Source organism: Cervus elaphus, chromosome 19 (assembly GCF_910594005.1).
Source record: "Cervus elaphus chromosome 19, mCerEla1.1, whole genome shotgun sequence".
In the NCBI taxonomy this organism is placed as follows: domain Eukaryota; kingdom Metazoa; phylum Chordata; class Mammalia; order Artiodactyla; family Cervidae; genus Cervus; species Cervus elaphus.
The window spans coordinates 60,863,260-60,885,926 of NC_057833.1; the positions used below are offsets into that span (position 1 = coordinate 60,863,260).

Here is a 22,667-nt window from a genome sequence, read left to right on the forward strand (position 1 = left end):
AAGTAAAAAATAATAATAAAATTGAAATTTCATTTAATTTTTATGAGAAAATAAGAATTGTTAACATACTCAGAATTATACATGCGCACAGACATATATACACATATATTCATTTAGAATTAAGGAAGAAAAATAACATTTATGTATTTTACTATGTCTTTGGTAAAGTGGTAGACAATTCAGCATGTAATCTAGAACTGTTTCAACTTCTAGAAGAATTGCTTCTCATCCACATGGTTCTCTAGAGAATCATCCCTACTGGTTGCAGCTACAATGAATGTCAAATCCTCTGTCCACATTTACCTCCTACTTTCCCCCATGTCCAACAACACATCCAAGTAGAGTCCTAGGGAAAAGAAAATAAAAAATATGTATAAGCATATACATATGGGCCCGGGTCTCCTGCACTGCAGGCAGATTCTTTACCATCTAAGCCACTAGGGAAGCCCTAGTTAGATGACTACTAACTTCAAAAATCATTATCTGCATTTGTTATAATACGCACTCACTGGGTTGTTGTTGTTTAGTCACTAAGTCTTGTCCAACTATTTTTTAATGCCATGGACTGTAGCCCACCAGGCTCTTTGATCCATGGGATTTCCCAGACAAGAATACTGAAGTGGGTTGACATTTCCTTCTCCAGAGAATCTTCCCTACCCAGGGACTGAACCCACATCTCCATTATTTACCACTGAATCATCAGGAAAGACCCACACTCACTGGGTATATCTTGTCAAAACCTGAAGGATGAACTTCCTCTGGGTTAGTCACCTCGGGTTATACCTGCTTTGAGCAGGAGGAGGCATTAAATAGCTATTATAGTGGGAAATTCCAGTGGAAATGGGGGACTAGAGAAGTTTACAAATAGGCAGTAAGGACAAAGTAGGTCTACAAAGACCAGAACCAGGCAACTGAAGTGGAATGATGTTAAACTTGATGGCCAAGAAATGACAGTTAACATCAAAGTGTATGACAGTTATAAATCCGGAGAGGTCCTAAAGACTATAGTAAGGAAGGGAAATGGTGTTCATCATATGCAGGCAGAGACAGCAAGGTGATGGACAGGGCTCAAGAGGCACTTGCAAGGACCTTCCCTTCCCTTACAGTTCTTGAAGGGTGTTTAGCTCTCTTGACCTGGGAACTCTGCAGAACTGACCGGGAGCCCTGCAGTTATATGTGGGTATATAGGGACCCATCAAAGAAAAGACTACTTTCCCACCATCAGAAAAGGAACTTTTGTTTCTATTTAATTGATGCAATTATTTAGAAAACTCTATTTAGAAGGTACATTTTTACTTTTTTACAGTTGGCATTTCAATGTCCCAAATTCCCTTTGCAGATGTTTCTTTCAAGGATACCTTAACATAAAAGGTCCATAAATTTGAGGTGAGACCATGAAGACATACGTAAGAAGACATGAGATGATATCCTTTCAATAGTCACTTTGAAGAATTTCAGTTCACATAAATATTTTGCACTGCAAGAGTAACCACGAAAATAGAAATTTCTACAAAAGATTCTCTGTGATGTCAGTTTTGGATTGCATTTGAGAGTAGGCTCCATCCAGGAATGATTAGAGGTTGCTAATCTACCATGTTTCTAAAAGTTTTCCTTAAGTCCGTATCATGATGATAACATGCTGTGGAAACCAACCAGGCTTATGGGACTGATGTCAGAGAATAAAGCTTTGCCTTTATAGTCTTTTGATCAAATACACTTTGTGAAAACTAACTGCTTACCAGCAGTTTAGTAATTGAGGTCTGCACAAAAGCAAAGCAGAACATGTTTAGTTTCTGTGACTAAGACACATACTAAATATTCTTTAATTAATTAATTTATTTTAATTGGAGGCTAATTACTTTACAATATTGTAGTGGTTTTTGCCATACATTGACATGAATCAGCCATGGGTATACATGTGTTCCCCATCCTGAACCCCCCTCCCACCTCCCTCCTCATCCCATCCCTCAGGGTTGTCCCAGTGCACCAGCCCCGAGCACTCTGTATCACGTATTGAATCTGGACTGGCTATCTATTACACATATGATATACATATTTCAATGCTATTCCCTCAGATCATCCCACACTCACCTTCTCCCACAGAGTCCAAAGACTGTTCTTTATATCTGTGTCTCTTTTGCTGTCTCACATATAGGGTCATCATTATCATCTTTCTAAATTCCATATATATGCATTAATATACTGTATTGGTGCTTTTCTTTCTGACTTACTTCACTCTGTATAGGAGGCTCCAGTTTTATCCTCCTCATGAGAATTGATTCAAATACATTCTTTTTAATAGCTGAGTAATATTCCATTGTGTATATGTACCACAGCTTTCTTATCCTTTTGTCTGCATGGACATCTAGATTGCTTCCATTTCCTGGCTATTGTAAACAGTGCTGCAATGAGGGGTACATGTGTCTCTTTCAATTCTGGTTTCCTCGGGATGCATACTAAATATTAAAGATGCAAATCAGATAGTAAAGGTAGATTAACACAGATTTATAAAATATAAATAAACTCAATTCTCTCTTAGAAATAATGTTGAAATAGTTTACCTTTCAAAGCAAGTAGTTTTAGACTTGGCTTCCCAAATGTATGTTGAGAAGTTAAAGAGAAATATGTAGATCTTATGACAAAAAGAAAACAAACACATTAAATCATTATCATCATCAACATTATCATCAGACATTACTTAATTCCATTTCTGCATGCTTGTGTTAATCAAACACAAAATTTTGAGCCCAATGACTTAACCACAGTATTAAAATGCTATGAAAGAAGACTGAAAAAATACAAATTTCAAGCTTCCCCTTTTGACTTTAAGTACGAAAAATGTTGTTTAATCAGAAGAAAATCTTTAACCAAATTTCACACAGAGAGAAAGCAGGATAGTTGGACAATTCAATGAAAAATTCAACCTTTTATTTGAATAGATATAAAAATAAACTGTGCTTAGAAATAAAAGCAATACTGTCTTCCTTCATAAAATAAAGGAGATAATAATACTTACCTCATCAAGAATTGACCTAAACAGAGTCCTGGCATGAAGAGATTGCTCAATATATGTTCATTTCCTTTCTTCAGTGACAACTATCAAAACGTAACTCTGCATATTCCTCTAGGTCACTTAAGAGAAAATAAATTGTGATAGGAATTTAATTATACTTCATTTTTAGTTCAAAAGCAGGAAACTACACAGGCAGAGAAATCTGTAAAAAATTATTTCCTTCCTTTCAAGGATGCACTCTCATCTACCCTCAATAATTACTGTTGAATTTGGTAATAATGACTAATATACTATCCAGTATTTTGTAACTGTTTGTAATTAACAGAGCTAAATGTTTAAGAGTTAAAGTAATTCTTGAAATTTATTTTTTTTTAAATTGAATTATAAAACAATTAAAGGAGAAAAAATGACAACAACAAAAGAGAGACAGCTTAAAGTCACTGATGGTGTGATGATAAACACACAATATCTATAATCAGGAGATCTGTGTTTCAATTCTAGCTAACACACAAACTCTGTGTGCCCTGGAGACTTAATTTCCTTGCTGGTGAGACAGAGATAATGCCTGCTCTGAGTAAAATAGTTCATATAGAACATTTAGCCCACTGCTTGTCTCATAATATTCACTCATTCATTCATTCAGCTATGTTCAATGAGCTTTTATACTACATCCAGCAAAGTGTCAGGCATTGGAAACACAACAGTGAAAAAACAGTCATGATTCTGCTCTCATGAGCTTAAAAAATGGCAGAAGAGGCAGACATTAAGAAGGTCATAAATAGTTTGATAAATAGGTAAAAGTTAATTCTGACTAAAAATTAATTCCCTTTCCCTTCTCCTCATTTATAGTAAAGGGAGCACCTGTGCTTTCTACTTTCACTTATGAGAATTAAGTGAATGAATGAATTAAGTGAATCAACTTTGTAAATTGAAATAACTTTGTAAAGTGAATCAATTAAGTAAACTTTAAAGCTCTCTACAAATGTCTATTGCTATATGTGTAATGAAAATTGATCAAGTATGTAGTAATTGCAAGGCCCTAGGGAAAGTACATTCGCTGGATCATCGAAAAAGCAAGAGAGTTCCAGAAAAACATCTATTTCTGCTTTATTGACTATGCCAAAGCCTTCGACTGTGTGGATCACAATGAACTGTGGAAAATTCTGAAAGAGATGGGAATACCAGACCACCCAACCTGCCTCTTGAGAAACCTGTATGCAGGTCAGGAAGCAACAGTTAGAACTGGGCATGGAACAACAGACTGGTTCCAAATAGGAAAAGGAGTACGTCAAGACTGTATATTGTCACCCTGCTTGTTTAACTTATATGCAGAGTACATCATGAGAAACGCTGGGCTGGAAGATGCACAAGCTGGAATTAAGATAGCCAGGAGAAATATCAATAACATCAGATATGCAGATGTCATCATTCTAATGGCAGAAAGGGAAGAGGAACTAAAAAGCCTCTTGATGAAAGTGAAAGAGGAGAGTGAAAAAGTTGGCTTAAAGCTCAACATTCAGAAAACTAAGATCATGGCATCTGGTCCCATCACTTCATGGCAAATAGATGGGGAGACAGGGGAAACAGTGTCAGACTTTATTTTTCTGGGCTTCAAAATCACTGCAGATGGTGATTGCAGCCATGAAATTAAAAGACACTTACTCCTTGGAAGAAAAGTTATGACCAACCTAGACAGCATATTAAAAAGCAGAAACATTACTTTGCCAACAAAGGTCCGTCTGGTCAAGGCTATGGTTTTTCCAGTAGTCATGTATGGATGTGACAGTTGGACTGTGAGGAAAGCTGAGCACCAAAAAATTGATGCTTTTGAACTATGGTGTTGGAGAAGACTCTTGAGAGTCCCTTGGACTGCAAGGAGATCCAACCAGTCCATCCTAAAGGAGATCAGTCCTGGGTGTTCATTGGAAGGACTGATGCTGAAGCTGAAACTCCAGCACTTTGGCCACCTCATGCAAAGAGTTGACTCATTGGAAAAGACCCTGATGCCAGGAGGGATTGGAGGCAGGAGAAGAGGACAAAAGAGGATGAGATGGCTGGATGGCATCACCAACTCGATGGGCATAAGTTTAACTAACTCCGGAAGTTTGTGATGGACAGGGAGGCATGGCGTGCTGCAATTCATGGGGTCACAAAGAGTCGGAGATGACTGAGCAACTGAATTGAACTGAACTGAGGGAAAGTAGAAAGAATAGCTGGTTTCAGGTTCTTCCTGCTCCTATGGAGGGAGGTTGGACAACTCTGCGCTGTGAGTCAGTTGTCCAGATAAAGTACTAAAGGTGCTTTGAGAGAGGGAAGAGTGAGTCCTTGGATATTTGGAGGAGGCAGAAGTGGGCTCAGCTGGGAAGACTCTGTGCAGCAGGTGCATTTGGACTTGACAGGGGCCACATGGACTTGAAGAGATTAGCCAAAAGAATAAGCAAAATATAGAAGGAGATCATCAAGGGGCAACAAAGAAACAGTATGTGGTGCATTTTGACTAGACTGAAGAAGGTGTTACAGAGAACAGTATGGAGGTGCCTTAAAAAACTAAAAATAGACCTACCACATGACTCAACAATCCCACTCCTGGGTATATACCTAGAGAAAACCATAATTCAAAAAGATACATGCACCCAGTATTCATTGCAGCACTATTTACAATAACCAGGACAGGGAAGCAACCTAAAAGTCCATTAATAGAGGAATTAATAAAGAAGATGTGGAACATATGTGCAGTAGAACATTACTCAGCCAAAAAGAAAAGAATGAAATTGTGCCATTTGCAGAGATATGGATGGACCTAGAGACTGCCATACAGAATGAAGTAAGTCAGAAAGGGAAAAACAAATATCGTATATTCATGCATATATGTGGAATCTAGAAAAATGGTATAGGTGATCTTATCTGCCAAACAGAGATAGAGACACACATGGAGAACAAACATATGGATATGGATACTAAGGGGAGAAGAGAGGATGGGATGAATTGGGAGATTTGGATTGACATATATACACTGCTGCTGCTGCTAAGTCGCTTCAGTCGTGTCCGACCCTGTGCAACCTCATAGACGGCAGCCCACCAGGCTCCCCTGTCCCTGGGATTCTCCAGGCAAGAACACTGGAGTGGGTTGCCATTTCCTTCTCTGAGATCAGATCCTAGCAGACTCTAAATGCAGAGTGAAAGAGTGTGACTTGTATTGTTGAAAACTGCAAGCCATTAACGGAGTTTGAGTAAGACAGTAAAATGACTGGAGCTGTGAGTTGGAAAAGTAATAATACTACAACAGTATATCAAATGTATACAAATAAAGCACTCTTTGTAATAACATCTCTCATTTGCCTTAGCACAGGCCACATTACCTAAAATCTGTACCACAGATATAGGGAGAGAGACACCAACAGTGTATCAAATGAATGTTTACCACCGCTGCTATGATTTTACTTAGGCTTTGGTGAAACAGCTTTTGAGGTCTTCTATGTTGGTCCTCTCGGAGAAGGCAATGGCGCCCCACTCCAGTACTCTTGCCTGGAAAATCCCATGGACAGAGGAGCCTGGTGGGCTGCAGTCTATGGGGTTGCTAAGAGTCGGACACAGCTGAGAGACTTCACTTTCACTTTTCACTTTCATGCATTGGAGAAGGAAATAGAAACCCACTCCAGTGTTCTTGCCTGGAGAATCCCAGGGACGGGGGAGCCTGGTGGGCTGCCGCCGTCTATGGGGTCGCACAGAGTCAGACATGACTAAAGCAGCTTAGCAGCAGCAGCAGCAGCATGTTGGTCCTCTTGAAAGCCAGAGTCCTGAAGCTAATAGAGCTGGAGTGGCCTGGGGAACTTGAAGTATTTTTGAATTGGGTTGGCCAATGGCCAGTAAATTCATTCAGGTTTTCCATAAGATGTAATGGCAAAACCCAAATGAACTTTTTGGCCAATCCAATACTTGCTGGTGCTGAAGCATAAAGAAAATAAACTTCCATTTCTGAATACTATGGAACTCATAAGGCAGATGCAAAACACATATTTCTCTGGTGAAAATAAAGCACTCCTTGTAATCACATCTCTCATTTCCTTGCACAGGTCACATTATTTAAAATCTATACCATAGGCAAAGGGAAGAGAGACACCAAGAGGTAAAAACAATTGCTCTGAAAACAAAACTGCTATGATCCACCATTCCAAAAGTACAAATCCTCTGCCTGCTTCACCCACACATCATCCAATAATGGCTGATCAGAGCAGTTTAATGAAATATTCCTACTCCTGGAACTCCCATGGGCTACATGCAGAGAACAAGCTGACCCTGACTTCCTCCCTCCCCACACTCCAACCTCTCAGAGGAAAAACAGCTGTGGGAGACCATGGTGACTGGTCAACCAATCAACAAGCCGCTGACAGACGACAGGCTCCATTTGTCACTCTGCAGAGGTGGTGGAGGAAGCCAAGTTGCCCTGCCCAGTGTTCAGAAACTTTCAACTGAAAGAGAATAACAGATGTTCATTTAAAAGAACCAACTACAAACCCCAAACATAATTTTATTACACAAGTTCATTGCCAGTGAATATTTGGAGAATAAGAACACTTTTACCAGCCCTCACAGGGTGTCTGGAAGACAGACAAAGAGAAGGGTCTACATATTTCTAATCTCTGTCTCGTTTCCATCATGAACTCCAGAGAGTGTGAGACACTGTCTTGGTATGTCCCACAGAAGAGCTTTCAGGGATTGCTCTGGGCTTATTTAGAGCCAGGGGAAACAGGGGACTGGGTTTCCTATTCCTAAAACAAGGAGAACTAAGTAGGAGCAAGATAGGTGGCTGAAGACTTTATCTTATTACTTCATGTAAAAGTCATCATGTTAAATAAACACATTTGGCATGAATTTACCAACATAGAGGGGAATGACACTAAGCCACACAGATAAGCCTTTTAAACAATTTAAAGTCCAAGATTTAAAATTTTCTTCATCCAATTAAGCAACTAGCAACTAGGGTTGGGCCCTCAGTGAAGAATGGATTATGTAATACTGTAAAGGGAGGCAGCCAGAGGTTAAGTCCTTTCTTGCAGTGATGAGCAAATAAGTGAAAAACTGCCATTGAGGAGAATGCTACCTTAGGGTCCTTCTTCCAAAGTTGTACTGTGCTGCCTTGGCCCAAAAGCCGATGTATTTATGGTCATCATGTTAGATCATGAGTTCTGTAAAGAGAAAGGAAGGTAACAGAAAGGTCAAGAAATGCTGTTTGGATTGATCTTTGGGCTCTTGTCTACATTTGAGGCTCTGTCTTATCTGAATTTTCCTCCAAAGTCTTCCTAGCTCAATTATGAGAAGACCTAAACATCCATCTCTGTTCCAGGATTTCTGACTTTCCTAACTCTCTCCAGGGCATTATTCTGTGACTAGGGAAGAACCAGATTGGCTTCCAGTAAACTAGAAATTTTGACTGGTCAAAACAGTCTATCTTGATAATTTACTGTTAAGATGGAACTCTGGGGTAGAGATAAATTTACTTTAAGAACCCTAGGTAATACCTGTAGAAGAATTTAATCTAAACTAGAACTGGAAAATATAAAGAGAATCTCACACACATGCCCTCAAGGAAGAAAAAACATAAGGACTAAGAGTCTAATTATAATAAGCCCCTGATTTACAGAAAACTGATGGTGTCAGAATTTTCTGATATGATGGGGGTTGGTCAGAGGTTGTCTCATAACAACCTTGAGAAGTTTTGTCAAAGGCACAAATGAGAGATGAGTCAGGTCTTGTCGGTTGAATTGAGCTTTGTGTGGCTAGACTGATTTTGTCTGCTCAGAAAGTTTTCAAGGCTGATCTTCATTTGTTTTTCGTTTGTTTTAGAATTTATTTGTATTTATTTATTTATTTTTGGTTGTGCTGGGTCTTCATTGTGGTGAGCTACTCTTCATTGCAGTACATGGACTTCTCATTGCTGAGGCCTCTCTCGTGGAGCAGAGGCTCTAGACTTGAGAGCTTCAGGAATTGCAGCACAGGGGCTCAATAATTGTGGCTCATGGGCCCTAGAGCTTGCAGGCTTCAGTAGTTATAGCGCATGGGCTTATTTGCTTTGTGGCATGTGGAATCTTCCTGCACCAGACATCAAACCAGTGCTTCTGCATTGGCACATGGATTCTTATCCACTGTAATACCAGGGAAGTCCTTTCACTTGTTTTTTATTTTAGCTGACTCTAACTGAACTCTCCCCTCTACATCCGTTACCAAAAATACAACCTCACTTGACTCACCTGTAGCTTGTTGCAATTTGCATATCCCAATTGCAATTACTTTGCTATTTCCAAGTAAACTCATTTTTTGAGTTTGACTCAGTTTACCTCTTTATTTAGGTCAACATGCCTGTGAGGATTGTGGGAGCAGAAATTAACTCTAGTAGGAACTCAGACTGATGCACTGGACTCCAAAACACTAGAGGTAGGTCAAGAGGCCAAGACAGGGTCAATGGAGCAGAGGTCAGAGGCAGAGGTGGAATAGACCTTCAGTTCAGTTCAGTTCAGTCGTGTCTGACTCTTTGTGACCCCATGGATTACAGCACACCAGGCTGTCCTTCACCAACTCTTGGAGTTTGTTCAGACTCATATCCATTGAGTCGGTGATGCCGTCCAATCATCTCATCCTCTGTCATCCCCTCCTCCTCCCGCCTTCAATCTTAACCAACATCAGGGTCTTCTCAAATGAGTCAGTTTTTCACATCATGTGGCCAAAGTATTGGAGTTTCAGCATCAGTATCAGTCCTGCCAAAGAATGTTCAGGACAGATTTCTTTTAAGATTGACTGGTTTGATCTCCTTGCAGTCCAGGGGACTCTCAAGAGTCCTCTCCAACACCACAGTTCAAAATCTTCAATTCTTCAGTGTCCAGCTTTCTTTATAGTCCAACTCTCACATCCATACATGACTACTGGAAAAACCATAGCCTTGACTAGACGGACCTTTGTTGGCAAAGTAATGTTTCTGCTTTTTAATATGCTTTTTAATATGTTGGTCATAACTTTTACTCCAAGGAGAAAGCATCTTTTAATTTCATGGCTGCAGTCACCATCTGCATTGATTTTGGAGTCCCAAAAAATAAAGTTTCTCACTGTTTCCATTGTTTCCCCATGCATTTGCCATGAAGTGATGGGACCAGATACCATGATCTTAGTTTTCTGAATGTTGAGCTTTAAGCCAACTTTTTCACTCTCCTCTTTCACTTTCATCAAGAGGCTCTTTAGTTCTTCTTCCCTTTCTGCCATTAGAATGGTGACATCTGCATATCTGATGTTATTGATATTTTTCCCGGCAATCTTGATTCCAGCTTGTGCTTCATCCAGCCCAGCATTTCTCATGATGTACTCTGCATATAAATTAAATAAGCAGGGTGACAATATACAGCCTTGATGTACTCCTTTTCCTATTTGGAACCAGTCTGTTGTTCCATGTCCAGTTCTAACTGTTGCTTCCTGACCTGCATACAGGTTTCTCAAGAGGCAGGTTGGGTGGTCTGGTATTCCCATCTCTTTCAGAATTTTCCACATTTTGTTGTGATCCACACAGTCAAAGGCTTTGGCCTAGTCAATAAAGCAGAAATAGATGTTTTTCTGGAACTCTTTTGCTTTTTTGATGATCCAGCAGATGTTGGCAATTTGATCTCTGGTTCCTCTGCCTTTTCTAAAACCAGCTTGAACATCTGGAAGTTCATGGTTCATGTACTGTTGAAGCCTGGCTTTGAGAATTTTGAGCATTATTTTGGTAGCGTGTGAGTTAAGTGCAATTGTGTGGTAGCTTGAACATTCTTTGGCATTGCCTTTCTTTGGGATTGGAATGAAAGCTGACCTTTTCCAGTCCTGTGGCCACTGCTGAGTTTTCCAAATTTGCTGGCATATTGAGTGCAGTACTTTCACATATCTGAGTGTATATATACTGAATCATCTAAAAATATGACCCATAGTCATGCATAATTGCATTCAACAACTGACGTCTGAGGGGATGCTTCAGGCTTTGACTAAACTGTTTTCAGTGTAAATAATTAATGGAATTATCTTCGATTTCTCAGGTGGCACTAGTGGTAAAGAATCCATTTGCCAATGCAGGAAACATAAGAGACCTGAGTTTGATCCCTGGGTCAGGAGATTCCCCTGGAGGAGGGCATAGCAACCCACTCCTGAATTCTTGCCTGGAGAATCCCATGGACAGAGGATCCTGGCAGGCTACAGTCCATAGGGTTGCAAAGAGTTGGACATGACTGAAGCAACTTAGGATGCATGCATACATCTTCAGTTTCCAAAGGATTTTCAGACAGAACAGGCTTAGACTTTTTTTCTTTGTGGTTGACATACATTGGCTATATTTTCTGTGGATTTGTTTAAATAATTTCTTAAAAATTATTAGTACAATGCATCTTATTTTACATGTTTGTTTTCAGATCATTTGGAGGGGCTCTTTGTGAGAGTACAGAAAGTTTGTGTTACTTAACAAAAATTTAATCCTGAGAAAAAGCCATTAAAGTCAATCCATCTCAACAGGTACTGTCATAGCAAATAATTTAAAGTTTGTTTGCAACCTTATCTTGAAATCTGTTAGGAAAGTAAGAAGTTTGTTTTAGACTTAACAAATTGAGTTATAATTGCAAATGCACACTAAATTCTTTTTTTTTTCTTTTCTTTTTTTTTGGCCACACCACGCAGTTTGTGGGATCTCAGTTCCCCCAATAGAAGCCCAGAATCCTAACCACTATGCCACCACGGAACTCCCTACACTCACCTGTTGATTTGGGGGAGAGTAAGATTTTCCCACAAGACTATGTAACATGACCTAGTATTCATCACTTCACAGTTTGGACTTTTACAGCATGGCTCCTATGAGGATCACATTTTTAAGCTTACTCAATGGCTTCAGTAATATTCTGAAAGACTTACTGTAATCTGTAAATTTTCACTGAGATTCCAATAATATTTTCATTCTTGTTGACTTTCTCCTCTGTCATTTCTACTTGTTAATATCTCTGCATGTAATTTCAGCAATTGTTCACCATTTCTAGCTAGATAAAGTTGTTAATTGATGGCAAAGTTGTTACATGGATAAAAAATGTTTGGCAATTAACTTTGTAAGTGGACAATCTGCTAGTAAATAATTCTCTGTTATGATGACACTTGCTTCTCTACTTTGTGCCTTTAGATGAAAACTCTGATAATTTAGTTCATGTAAATTTTTTTTCTTAAAAAATCCAGAGAAATGCATCAATTCATATATAGTAATCATAGTAACTATAGACTCCTACAATCTTTAAGGCTAAACTTTCACCTGAGTTAGCCACTCACCTAATGCTTAAATTCTCTGCTAAGGAACCCCTATTTTAACATCTTCTCCAACAGGGAGTTTCCTGCTTCCCCATGCATCTTTCTTCATCCTTGAACAGCTCTGATATTTATAACATTTTTCTTCTAGCAAGCTGAAATGTTATCTAGTGTTTGAACACATGTAAGCATAGCTGTCAGGATGCTGGAAAAACACAGTGGGGAAAAGGGAGGAACAATAAATAAGTTGGGTTATTTTTCCATTGAGGTAAATCGAGTTTGAATGTTGGGTGAACATTTAACTGGCTCCACTGCAGTTGAAAACATAAGAAAAAATATTCATTCTTTTAAACATCAGTCAGATTGTCACTCTGAATATCTGTGAAACAGGTAGTTTCAAATATCTCACTAAGTACTGGTATCCTTTCAATAAACTGGTGAATATTGTTCATCTACACATAATAAAATGTTTGTTTTACAAATAAAATACTTCTTAAGGAACTTCTCTGGTGGTCTAGCGGCTTTGATTCCTTGCTCCCAATGCAAGGGACCTAGGTTCAATCCCTGGTTGGGTGGGGAACTAGATCCCACATGCTGCAACTAAGAGTTTGCATGCTACAACTAGAGATCCCCCGTGCCACAACTAAGACCCAGAGCAGCCAAATAAATAAATAAATATTATTTTGATGGCTAAGTCAAAGATTTCTTTTGGCAAATGTCATACTGCACTTGAAAATATGTGTGTTGTTTTCAAATATCTTTTGATGTTGATTTCTAACACAATTTCACAGAGACAAGAGAAGAGACTGTATGATTTCAATACCTTTAGACCATAAAATCTGTGCACATTGTTTTATGTCCTTGGATGTGTTCCAGTGTCTCCTAGTTTATAGTCTGTGGGAACTAGAATAGAATTTGTATCCTACTGTTGTGTGAAAATTGTATAAATCTTAATTATGTTGAATTGGTTCACAGTTCAGGTCTTTTCAGTTCAGCTTTTCAGGTCTACTATATCCTTATATTTCTCTGTATATTCATTCTGTTAAGTTTTGAGAGTTTGATATCACAATTCCTACTAAAATGTTTAATTTATCTACTTAAAAAATAATTGTAATATATAGTGTGGCCCTATATGTAACCTTGTTTATTTTTCAAGTCTCCTGTAAATGTGTTATCAAACTTTCATAGTTTAAAAAAATAAAAATTTTTAAAAATAAGTAAATATTTAAAAATCTTCTTAAAGATAATTCTGGATTTAAAATATTGCTTGATGCTATATTTCTATTTATAATCACATACAGAAATCTTGAAAATTTAGACATACTAGCTCACCACGAATAGTGTGTATACATTACAATGTTCATCTATCTTGATAGATCTTAAATTAAAAATAGTCACAATCTTTCTTTTAAAAATAACATAAATTATTTTATTTATAAAAATAAAATTAAAACCACAATATTCTTTTTCTGCCTTTTTCCTTTTTCTAAGTTTCAAATATAACTGGGTTAATTTAGGTCCACCATGATGAAAATAAATTCTTTTCATCTTATTCCAAGTTTACACTCAGGCAAATTTTCTAATAGCCAAGTTGTTAAGACCCATAATTAATGAAATCAGTGCTCCTCAATTCCCAAATCACACAACTGAGCTGCTCTTTAATTGGAAACAGAGGCTCTGGGCTCTGCTTTTCCTTCAAATATGGTGGTGGTCTTTTCTCAGTGTACCCTGTGAGATGTATCTCTAGGGGGTTTGATAGTTCCAGTGAATTCTGTGCTGCTCATACTCAAACTATCAAGTAGTTTTTTCCTGAAGAACATGGTTTTGAGTCCACACATTTCTCTTGTTCCTCAAGGCACCTTCTACACCATATTCATCTGTTTATTAAAGTTCAAAATCTTCTTTGCAGGAGGCAAGCTCAGGGTGCCGAGCTCCACTTGGGTATAACATTTCAGGTATACCGTCTCACTCCTTTCAACTGAATCCAACTTCACAGCATCACCAGATTTCCATCATTACTGCTAGCATCAATGTCAACTTTCCCATCTCACTTCTAGGCCAGGGGAAACTTGAACTTTCTCTCTGAAGTTCTCTGCTCACTATTGAGGAGTTTGTAGCAGGAGTGAAGCATCAATGTTCGAAGACAATGAGAGTGACAATCATTTGGAGGATGGATTGGAAAGGATGAGTCTGGTGGCCAGAAAACCAATTGAAATAAATGAGAGCCAACAGAAGACCCAAAGTGTAAACACTGCTCTGGCTTCTGATTTCATGGCAGATTGGCACAAAATACATAATAAGTGAATCTCCATCCAATGCGTAGTCATTCTTTATGTTTGATGCTTAGCACCTCTGTCTGGCCCTTTAACTCCTTCCCATGTTGTTTCACTTGCCTTTTGCCTTAGGCTGGAAGTCTGAGTTTATGACTGCTCTGGTGTGAACATCATTTCTCCCACCATTGAGCTGGTATTAGCCATATTTCATACATTAAAAATAGCCACTCTCAATAGAGACAGATTCATAGAGACAGAAAGTAGAATTGTTGTTACCTGGGACTGAGAAAAAGGAGGAACAAGCAGTTATTGTTTAACAAGTACAGAATTTCAATTTGGGAAGATGAAAATGTTTAGCAGGTGGACAATGGTGATGGTTGCATAACAACATGAATGTAGTTAATGCTGTCAAACTCTACACTTAAAATCATTGAAATGCCAGGAGTTGTGTGTATTTTACCACAATAAATAAAAAAGACTTAGAACATTTGAAGCAAATCAACCAATAATCTTCCCATACTTCAGGATGTTTTACTGGTGTGAGCTGACAAATTTCCTGTCATTTACAGCAGTTAGCAGTAAATTTGCTATTATTTGAACCATGAAGCACTCTAATAAAATCATCTTCAGAAAAAATTGAAGCCTATTATTTATATTTTAAAAACTATTCACATTTTTGTAGATGAAGAAACTACAAAATAGTTCAGAGAGGATGACACCTTGCCCATGTCACACAGTGAACAGTGAAATGAGGACTCCAATCTCAGGTTTGTTTGTCTGCAAATTTTGTGCTCTTTACTCAAAGACAAAGCAAATCTTATCCAATGAATGAGTGAAATTTCCAAACATGGAAACAGTTCTCTAATCATGAATTTTTTTCAATCTAAGCTGCTCCTCTCATTTTGATGCAGTTACTCACTAACATTTATTTGTGCTGACTGAATTTTCCCAATAGTTAATGCCAAGGTTTCTGCCAAAATCCACCATCACAAATTATTGTAAAGGGGACCACATGTTTTTATTTCCCATACTTAACTTTTAAGCAAACATATTATTTAAAACTTTGGAATGTTACCTGTTAACATATTCAGAAGGAATTCTACTTTGAGCTTTTTAACTTGCTTTGAAGACCACTCTATATTTGAACTTCATTCTGGAAGTTTTGCAACAGATTTTGGTTAAAAGCATTTAGGTTAGAACAATACCATTTTTAAACAGAGATTTTTGAAATGTGATTACAAATGAATGTGACTTTTAAAAAAAACTAGAGTTCAAATTAATATCATTGACTTCAATGTAGTCATCTTGGGAGGCTATAGATAGTGATGTACCAATTATTCATTCATTGAAACACATAATAAGTCCTTATTCTATGCCAGAGATTCAGAGCATTTTTAAAATTCCTTTTTCATATTTCCTCCAAAGCCAGTTAGTGAATTGTGCAGGAAACTTGTTACTTTACGATCTTTTATTATTCTGACCCCAACCAGAATTATAAATTTGATCATCCACCTCATTCAACAGACTTAGCTCCTAGAGAATATGACTAAAACTCAACTCCAACATCAAAGGTTGAAGAATTGATGACCAACGTTGAAGGCATGCCTGATTCTTGCACATGCAGCATAAAACCACTTTGATGGAACTAGCCCCTGACCATGTCTGATCACCCCATCTTAAATGGTACATTTCTTCATTCACTATTGCTTTTCCCTTCATTGCTTTTCTTTAGAGTGCTTATCTCTCACTAACAGAATGTAAGTTCTTTGAGAGGAGAGACTTCTGTCTGTTGCTGTATTCCCAATACTAAAATCAAACCTAATACATAAAAGGTGCTCTTTAAGTGGTTTTTGAATAAATGAATAAATAAAAGATTTATATTATGTTACATAAAATGTTATGCCTCAATGTCACAATTTCATAACTCAATACAAGTATAAGGTTTAATTTTACTGGTTTACAGTGCTACATCTTTTATTTCTAATATTATTATTTAATCGAGATAAAGAAATGCTCTGGTTCATTAACAGTGTGGATTTTTTTTTTCTTTTCTTTCCTTTTTTAAAGTGTTATGTTGTACTTGGGTTGTGTTCTGGTATCTTGCCATTGCTTCTTACAACTGCATTTGATTGGTATAAATTTATAATACTTTTCCCCTTAACTATATGCAGGATGTTAGGAATGATGCTCCACTGCAGTTGAAAACATAAGAAAAAATATTCATTCTCTTAAACATCAGTCAGATTGTCACTCTGAATATCTGTGAAACAGGTAGTTTCAAATATCTCACTAAGTACTGGTGTCCTTTCAATAAACTGGTGAATATTGTTCATCTACACATAATAAAATGTATGTTTTACAAATAAAATACTTCTTGAGGGACTTCTTTGGTGGTCTAGTGGCTTTGATTCCTTGCTCCCAAAGCAAGGGACCTAGGTTCAATCCCTGGTCCTTCTATGTTCTCAGAAGTTTAAAGATCTGCTTGGAAGGACAAGAATCCATATTTTGAGGATGAAAAGTTCAGAAAGTGATGCTCTACTGAATATCTTCTTAGAGAAAGGAAAGAGATTCCTATTGGAGTTTCTGGGGAAACTCTGTGGAAGAGATAGTTACAGGTACTGCATGTTGCAGAATGAACTGAATACAATTTTCATTTTCACCAAGAACTTTATTGAACAATGTATTCATTAACCAAATGAACCTTTTGGCCAACCCAATAAAATGGCCTCCTTCTCTTCATCACCTTTCACTCCCTTCCCTCTTAAAAATCTCTTTCAAGCACATGTCTAGGTCTGTATATTTATTCATATATTCTTGTCAGTCCTATTATTGGCACAGAAGCTCCATGAAATCAGGGAGTGTTTGTTGCTGTATCTCCAATGACTAGAACAATGCCTGGCATTGAATAAATATTTGTTGAATGAATGAATTGCCATCCTCATGGTCAACCCCTTCTCATGTGAGTAAGGTGATGTCCTGAGTGATGAGACTGAAGCCTGAAGTGCCAGGTCAGTACGGAGAAATGAGTGAGAGACAGGGCAAACCCAGCAGGGCAGACGCCAGAGACAGAGCCAAGATGGGGACTGGGACAATGAGAATTAAAGGCCTGTGAGGCAATCCAGCACACCCTTCCAGACAGAGTATCTTGGACTCTTGTAGGCTCTAGTGGACTTTAGAACTGATGGAATAAACCAAGCAAGTTTTCTGGGTGCCGCATAGTGGCTGCCATGGGAAGCCTCTTTCACGGTAAAGCCTACCCCATGAATCAAAGAGGCAAAGTCTTCAATAGGAATGGAGTCATAGTCACGCACTGAATTTTTACATGAAGAGAAAGTTGGCAGTACTGCTGCAGACAGCATAATTGACTAATACTTGTTTATCTTCTCCAGTGAGCTGTGGGGTCCTTAGGAGAAGAGACTGCCTGGTACTCTCTCGTTCCTGGTATGAAATCTGCACTCTTGACAAACATTTGAGAGAAAGGTTGAAAGAAGGGAGAAAGAAATTGGATCACTACTCTTTACTGGGCTATACCTAAAGGCATGGAGAGCAACATATTCAGAATTGTCCTCCTGAAGCCTGATTGAAATAATCTTTTGTATGCATTAAATGGCCAATAGTTAACCTTGAACTCAGTGTAGTTCACCCCCTCCCAATTCACAACTAAACCTTCAAGCATCAAGTTGAATGGTTAAAGATTTAAAATTTTAATGTTAAAGATTTTAAAAGAGCCATTAAGTCATTCACAAAGTTCCTTAATCTCTACTGTGGGGGCAGGGAGGGAGGGGGACCTTCAATTTGCTCTAATTAAGACTTCAACATTTTCTTAATTAAACAACTTCCCATCTGGAAAATAAAAGTCTTCATGCCCCACCCCCCAAAATCTCTGAAAGTAATCAAAACTAAATGAATTTTTAAAAATATTAAAACTATTCTTCCCAATAGTTTTGGCCACTATCAGGTAACTTTTAATTTATTTTTTAAGGAAAGTATATGTATACCTAAACTTCAGATTAAACCTGTGAGCTTGTTGACATTTCAGAGATGATTTCAGAGTGTTTCTTTTTGGGGATTACCCTTTCTCAGAATTTCTCTGGGCTGAGTTCATGGTCATTGTGGGCTTTCCCCTTGACTTTGCCATTTTTTTCTTTAGTTTGTCCTACACAAACTAAAGAATGCTACAAAGAATGTCCTACAAATACTAAAAAACGTGAATCCTGAGAAGGAGAAGGGTTCATTTTCATTCATAATGACATAAATGTGGCTGAAGACTGAACACTGATTAAAGTTACAAGTGGAAAGGAAAAGCACACAGCATTATCCTCAGTGTGAATATTGTTTTGTGTCTCTGTCACAAAGATGTGAAAAAATGGCTGTGTTATTCTTCCTGCTGAGGGTATAGGTTATCACAGAGTGGGAGAGGTGGTTTCCCTTCAAGACCACACTGAAGAGTTTACAAGTTTTGTTCTTTAGTTTTTTTTTTCTGGTTTCCTCTTAAGCAAATGGTTTTTTCAGGCAATGGAACAATGCTATGAAACTAGTCAGTAAGGTCCATGAAGTGTTACTCTGTGTAGGAAACCAACTAGGCCAAAAATCAAAGTTTCTCTTGGGTGCCTGGGAAAGGATATCTTGCTGAGTCTTGGTCTGAGGTCACTGAAGCCTTGGTTCTTCTCAGTTAGTACATCCCCTTCTGGAAACCTCCTTCCACTTACTCACATTTTCATCAAATAATAACCCCCATCCCAGAGTCTCTAAAGCAAATCTGTTTTGCTTATTCTTTCCTTCCCTCCTTCCAAATTACTATGCTACCAGTGTCAGGCAGGGTCTTGTCAGTGAATTCCTAAATTAGCATTTCTAAAATCGTGTTTTGAATTTTATTCTTTTTACCTTTCTCTGACTCAACATCAATCCCCCCACCTCTCTCCTTTCTTTCCCTTTTTTATCTGCCATTAGTGTTTCTTTCTTAGGTTACAGAAAAAATGGACAGATCTAGGTAGGAGACACTTTTAAATCATAGACTAGAAATTAAGTTATTACAAATCCTGTATCATTAAAGGCTTTTCCAGAAAGAGGTACAGGCTAACTTGCTTCCTAACAGCTCTTATCAGACATGTGCTCCCAGAACTTGCCTGGCAGGCTTTTCTGAGGTCCTAGAAAAGGCTTTAGGTTTTGAGGTTGAAAAATCCTGAACAGGCAGAAGAAGCTGCACATTGCCAGTGTGCCTGTGGGATGGCTGTGGGGTGTGGGGCGTTGGGGAGTTCCTGGAGCGTCCCTCTCCCGCATATGTGTTTAGCGCGCCATCTAGTGGCAGAAGCTCATAGAAGGGAAGGGAAGAGAAGAAAGCCTGAGTCCGGAAGACTCAGCTCAGGGTTGGGCTGGCTTCCCCTTAAGGTTAAGTACAGGTCAAATAAAACTAAAGTGGTTTTATTTCAACTCTACACATTGCATAGGTGACGACTGTTGTGCACACAGTTTTGAGGCTTCTAGAAGCCATGGGATATTCAAGAAAAAGGATAAAATATGTTAAGGACCTATTAAGAAAGACAAAAAGTACTGCTACACAATTATTTTAGAAAGTAGGACTCTAAAACTATAAGCACTCTCGTTGAACAAATTAATGAGACTTTTCTGTGAATATAGGAAACAAAAACAAATTGAAGGAAAAGAAGAAAGAGAAGGTATGGAAAGAAAATGAAAGGGGGAAGAGGCAGGATAACCCAATGCTTTGTAGATAGTTCTGCATCTGGGTTCAAATTTCAGGGCCACTTCTTAGCATTTGTGTGACAGTAAGCAATTACTTAAATTCATTCCGTCTCAGGTTGCCCATGTGTAAAAGGGGGATAATCCCACCTATCTCTTGGGGATGCTGTGAGGGTTAAATAAAAGCATATATGAAAGTGCCAAGCCCAGAGCCTCATGTGAAAATGCTCAATAAATGGTAATTATTATTAGCAGGGAGAAGACAAAAGGAAGAGAAAGGAAGGGAGGGAGGAGGCTCAGCAAGGGATTGTGTAGAACACATTATGATGTGAGAAAGGAAATCACATCTAGGACTGTGCAGTTCACCACTAGGCATTTGATCAACTTAACAGGTAAATCCCATGAAAGGGGAAATCTCTCTTCAAGGGACAGAAGTCTCTGCCCGAAGCCCACGTTTGTTCTGGACTTACAGAAAGCCAGAATAGAAAGCCTCCACAGAAGGCCCTTCCTTCTTGGCACCCCCAGCTCTTCATGCTGTGGACTGACAACCTGACACTCAACCCTCCACAGATCTTCAATTCAGTGCTGGGAGCTCATGTGAAGGAAAAGTAAATGACAAGTCAGAGATGGTACTGATGAAAAGGAACAACCAGGGACCAGGTTTTATCCAGAGAGGGTAGACATTAACATGATCTAGCTTACAAGGGATCTCCTGAAAACACTGACTCGCCACTGTCCGGGGCAGTTAATACTGACTGAATGCACTTGGAGAGGCTGGAAGAAATATCTGTATAACCCAAGGCACCTTCCCTCCCTGCCGAAAGCTTATTTCTCATGGCACATCTGTGAGGTGGATCCACAGAGCTGCTTCAGTATCTCTGATATGGCTATTTCTAAGGATTGTTTAAAGCCCTCCGGATACTGGAAGTCTCTGGAGTGCAAGATATTGCAACACACACACACACACACACACACACATGTACATACACTCGTGCCCTCTGAGGAAGCTCTTAGCCTACCACAGCCAGAGCTCAGAATTAGAGGTCGTAGTGGCCTTTCCCTGTGTAATGGCTGACCACAGTCTCAGGGGAACAGCAGCCATTGCTTGCATTTCTAACCTTTTACCAGCTTCCTTTCATGCCAAGGAGAAACTAGGTATAAGAATACGGTAATATGATCCCCAATTAGCATAAAATAAAAACAACCCAGCCATGTTTTCCATGGGCATTTCCAGCCTCAAATGAAACACATGAAGCAGGGAGAAAGAGATAAAAATACTTTCATAGAACTATAAATATATATATACTGTCTGTGTATGTACAGCCAAGCACCCTGACCCAAATGACTGTCTCTAGGAAAACCAAGCAATCAGATATAGAAATCTGAGAATTTTCCCTTGTCCCAAGCACTGTGTGTGTACAGACGGGAACGGACAGTGTCCTGATGACTCAGTAGGGAAGGGGTTAAGTCCTCAGCCATCCTGTTCCAAAGTGATTTATGATGATGTGCAGTGTTTCAACACCCCCACCCAAAGAACAGCCCCTTCTCTCCCTCCCAGTCCAGGCTCACCGCTCACCATGCTGAAGTGGGAAGGAGGCGGTGTTTTGCTGATCTGTTAAATTCTTAGTGAAGTTTCCTTGATTTCCAGTGGCTGCTGTTGTTTGAGTTTGGTTTGGATCAAAACTGAGGTTGTCCTGGCATTTCTGGGACTGAATCCAGGCAAGAGGAAGAAGAAAAAGGAGAAGGAAGAGAGGAGAGTAAAGGTGGGAAGAAATAAAGGGAAGAGAGAAGCGTAAGGAAAAGAAAAAAGTCCTTTTCAACATCACATTCCTGTGTTTTCCCTCGGCCTGGAAAACATATTAATCCCAGTGCTTTTACGCTCGGAAACAAAGAGACTAAGCCAGACTGTGGGGGAAAGGGTGATAAGAAGGATCCTGGAACTCGAAAAAGAGAAAGAGCGAGATTTAGAAATAGCTGGGACTCCACTTTAAGGGGCGTCCAGTGCTGTCGGCTGGCCGGGGGGGATTGGTATTCGCAGACACACAGCCCAAGCAGAAGCTACAGACAAATGGAGATACAAAGACTTAAAAGGACAGCTCCTTTCACCTCATTCTATTTGTCAAGAAGGTAAAAAAGCACAGCCAGAAAGAAAAGAAGAAAGTTCAGCCCTCAGGACCTGACGGGCGGTGGTCTGCGTGCGGCTCTGGGAGCTGGGGCTGCAGCACAGCCTTTTGTATCGGCCGGCCTTGCAAAGGAGAAAGAGAGTTGGGAGGAAAAGTATTTCGTCTAGGAACTGTTCTGGGAGCACACTTCAGATTGCTTTTTAAAGCTTCTGCATTCCATCTCCATGAGCCACTATGTAAGTGTGTAATCCTGCCTGTCTTTACAGTGTT

At 38.9% G+C, this 22,667-nt stretch overlaps 1 protein-coding gene and 1 long non-coding RNA gene across 4 annotated transcripts in view; one reads left to right on the forward strand and one right to left on the reverse strand.

Annotated features, from left to right (window-relative positions):
- Positions 1-21,968, reverse strand: LOC122676161. 3 transcript variants are annotated; one of them, XR_006335455.1, is made up of 6 exons: positions 21,851-21,968; positions 15,653-15,730; positions 7,338-8,199; positions 3,017-3,132; positions 2,562-2,632; positions 1-346 (listed from the first exon to the last, which is right to left on the reverse strand). It is a non-coding gene; the product is annotated as an uncharacterized LOC122676161 (long non-coding RNA). The 3 variants fall into 3 exon arrangements; XR_006335454.1 differs by lacking the exon at positions 15,653-15,730 and having other exon boundaries at positions 7,338-7,482; positions 8,115-8,199; positions 21,851-21,966; XR_006335453.1 differs by lacking the exon at positions 15,653-15,730 and having other exon boundaries at positions 21,851-21,966.
- The window catches only part of CCDC80 (coiled-coil domain containing 80), a 33,094-nt gene continuing 32,145 nt past the window's right edge, over positions 21,719-22,667 (forward strand). The window contains exon 1 of the mRNA XM_043875508.1: positions 21,719-22,633. The gene's annotated coding sequence lies outside the window, so the exon portion shown is untranslated. The remainder of the gene's footprint in view (positions 22,634-22,667) is intronic.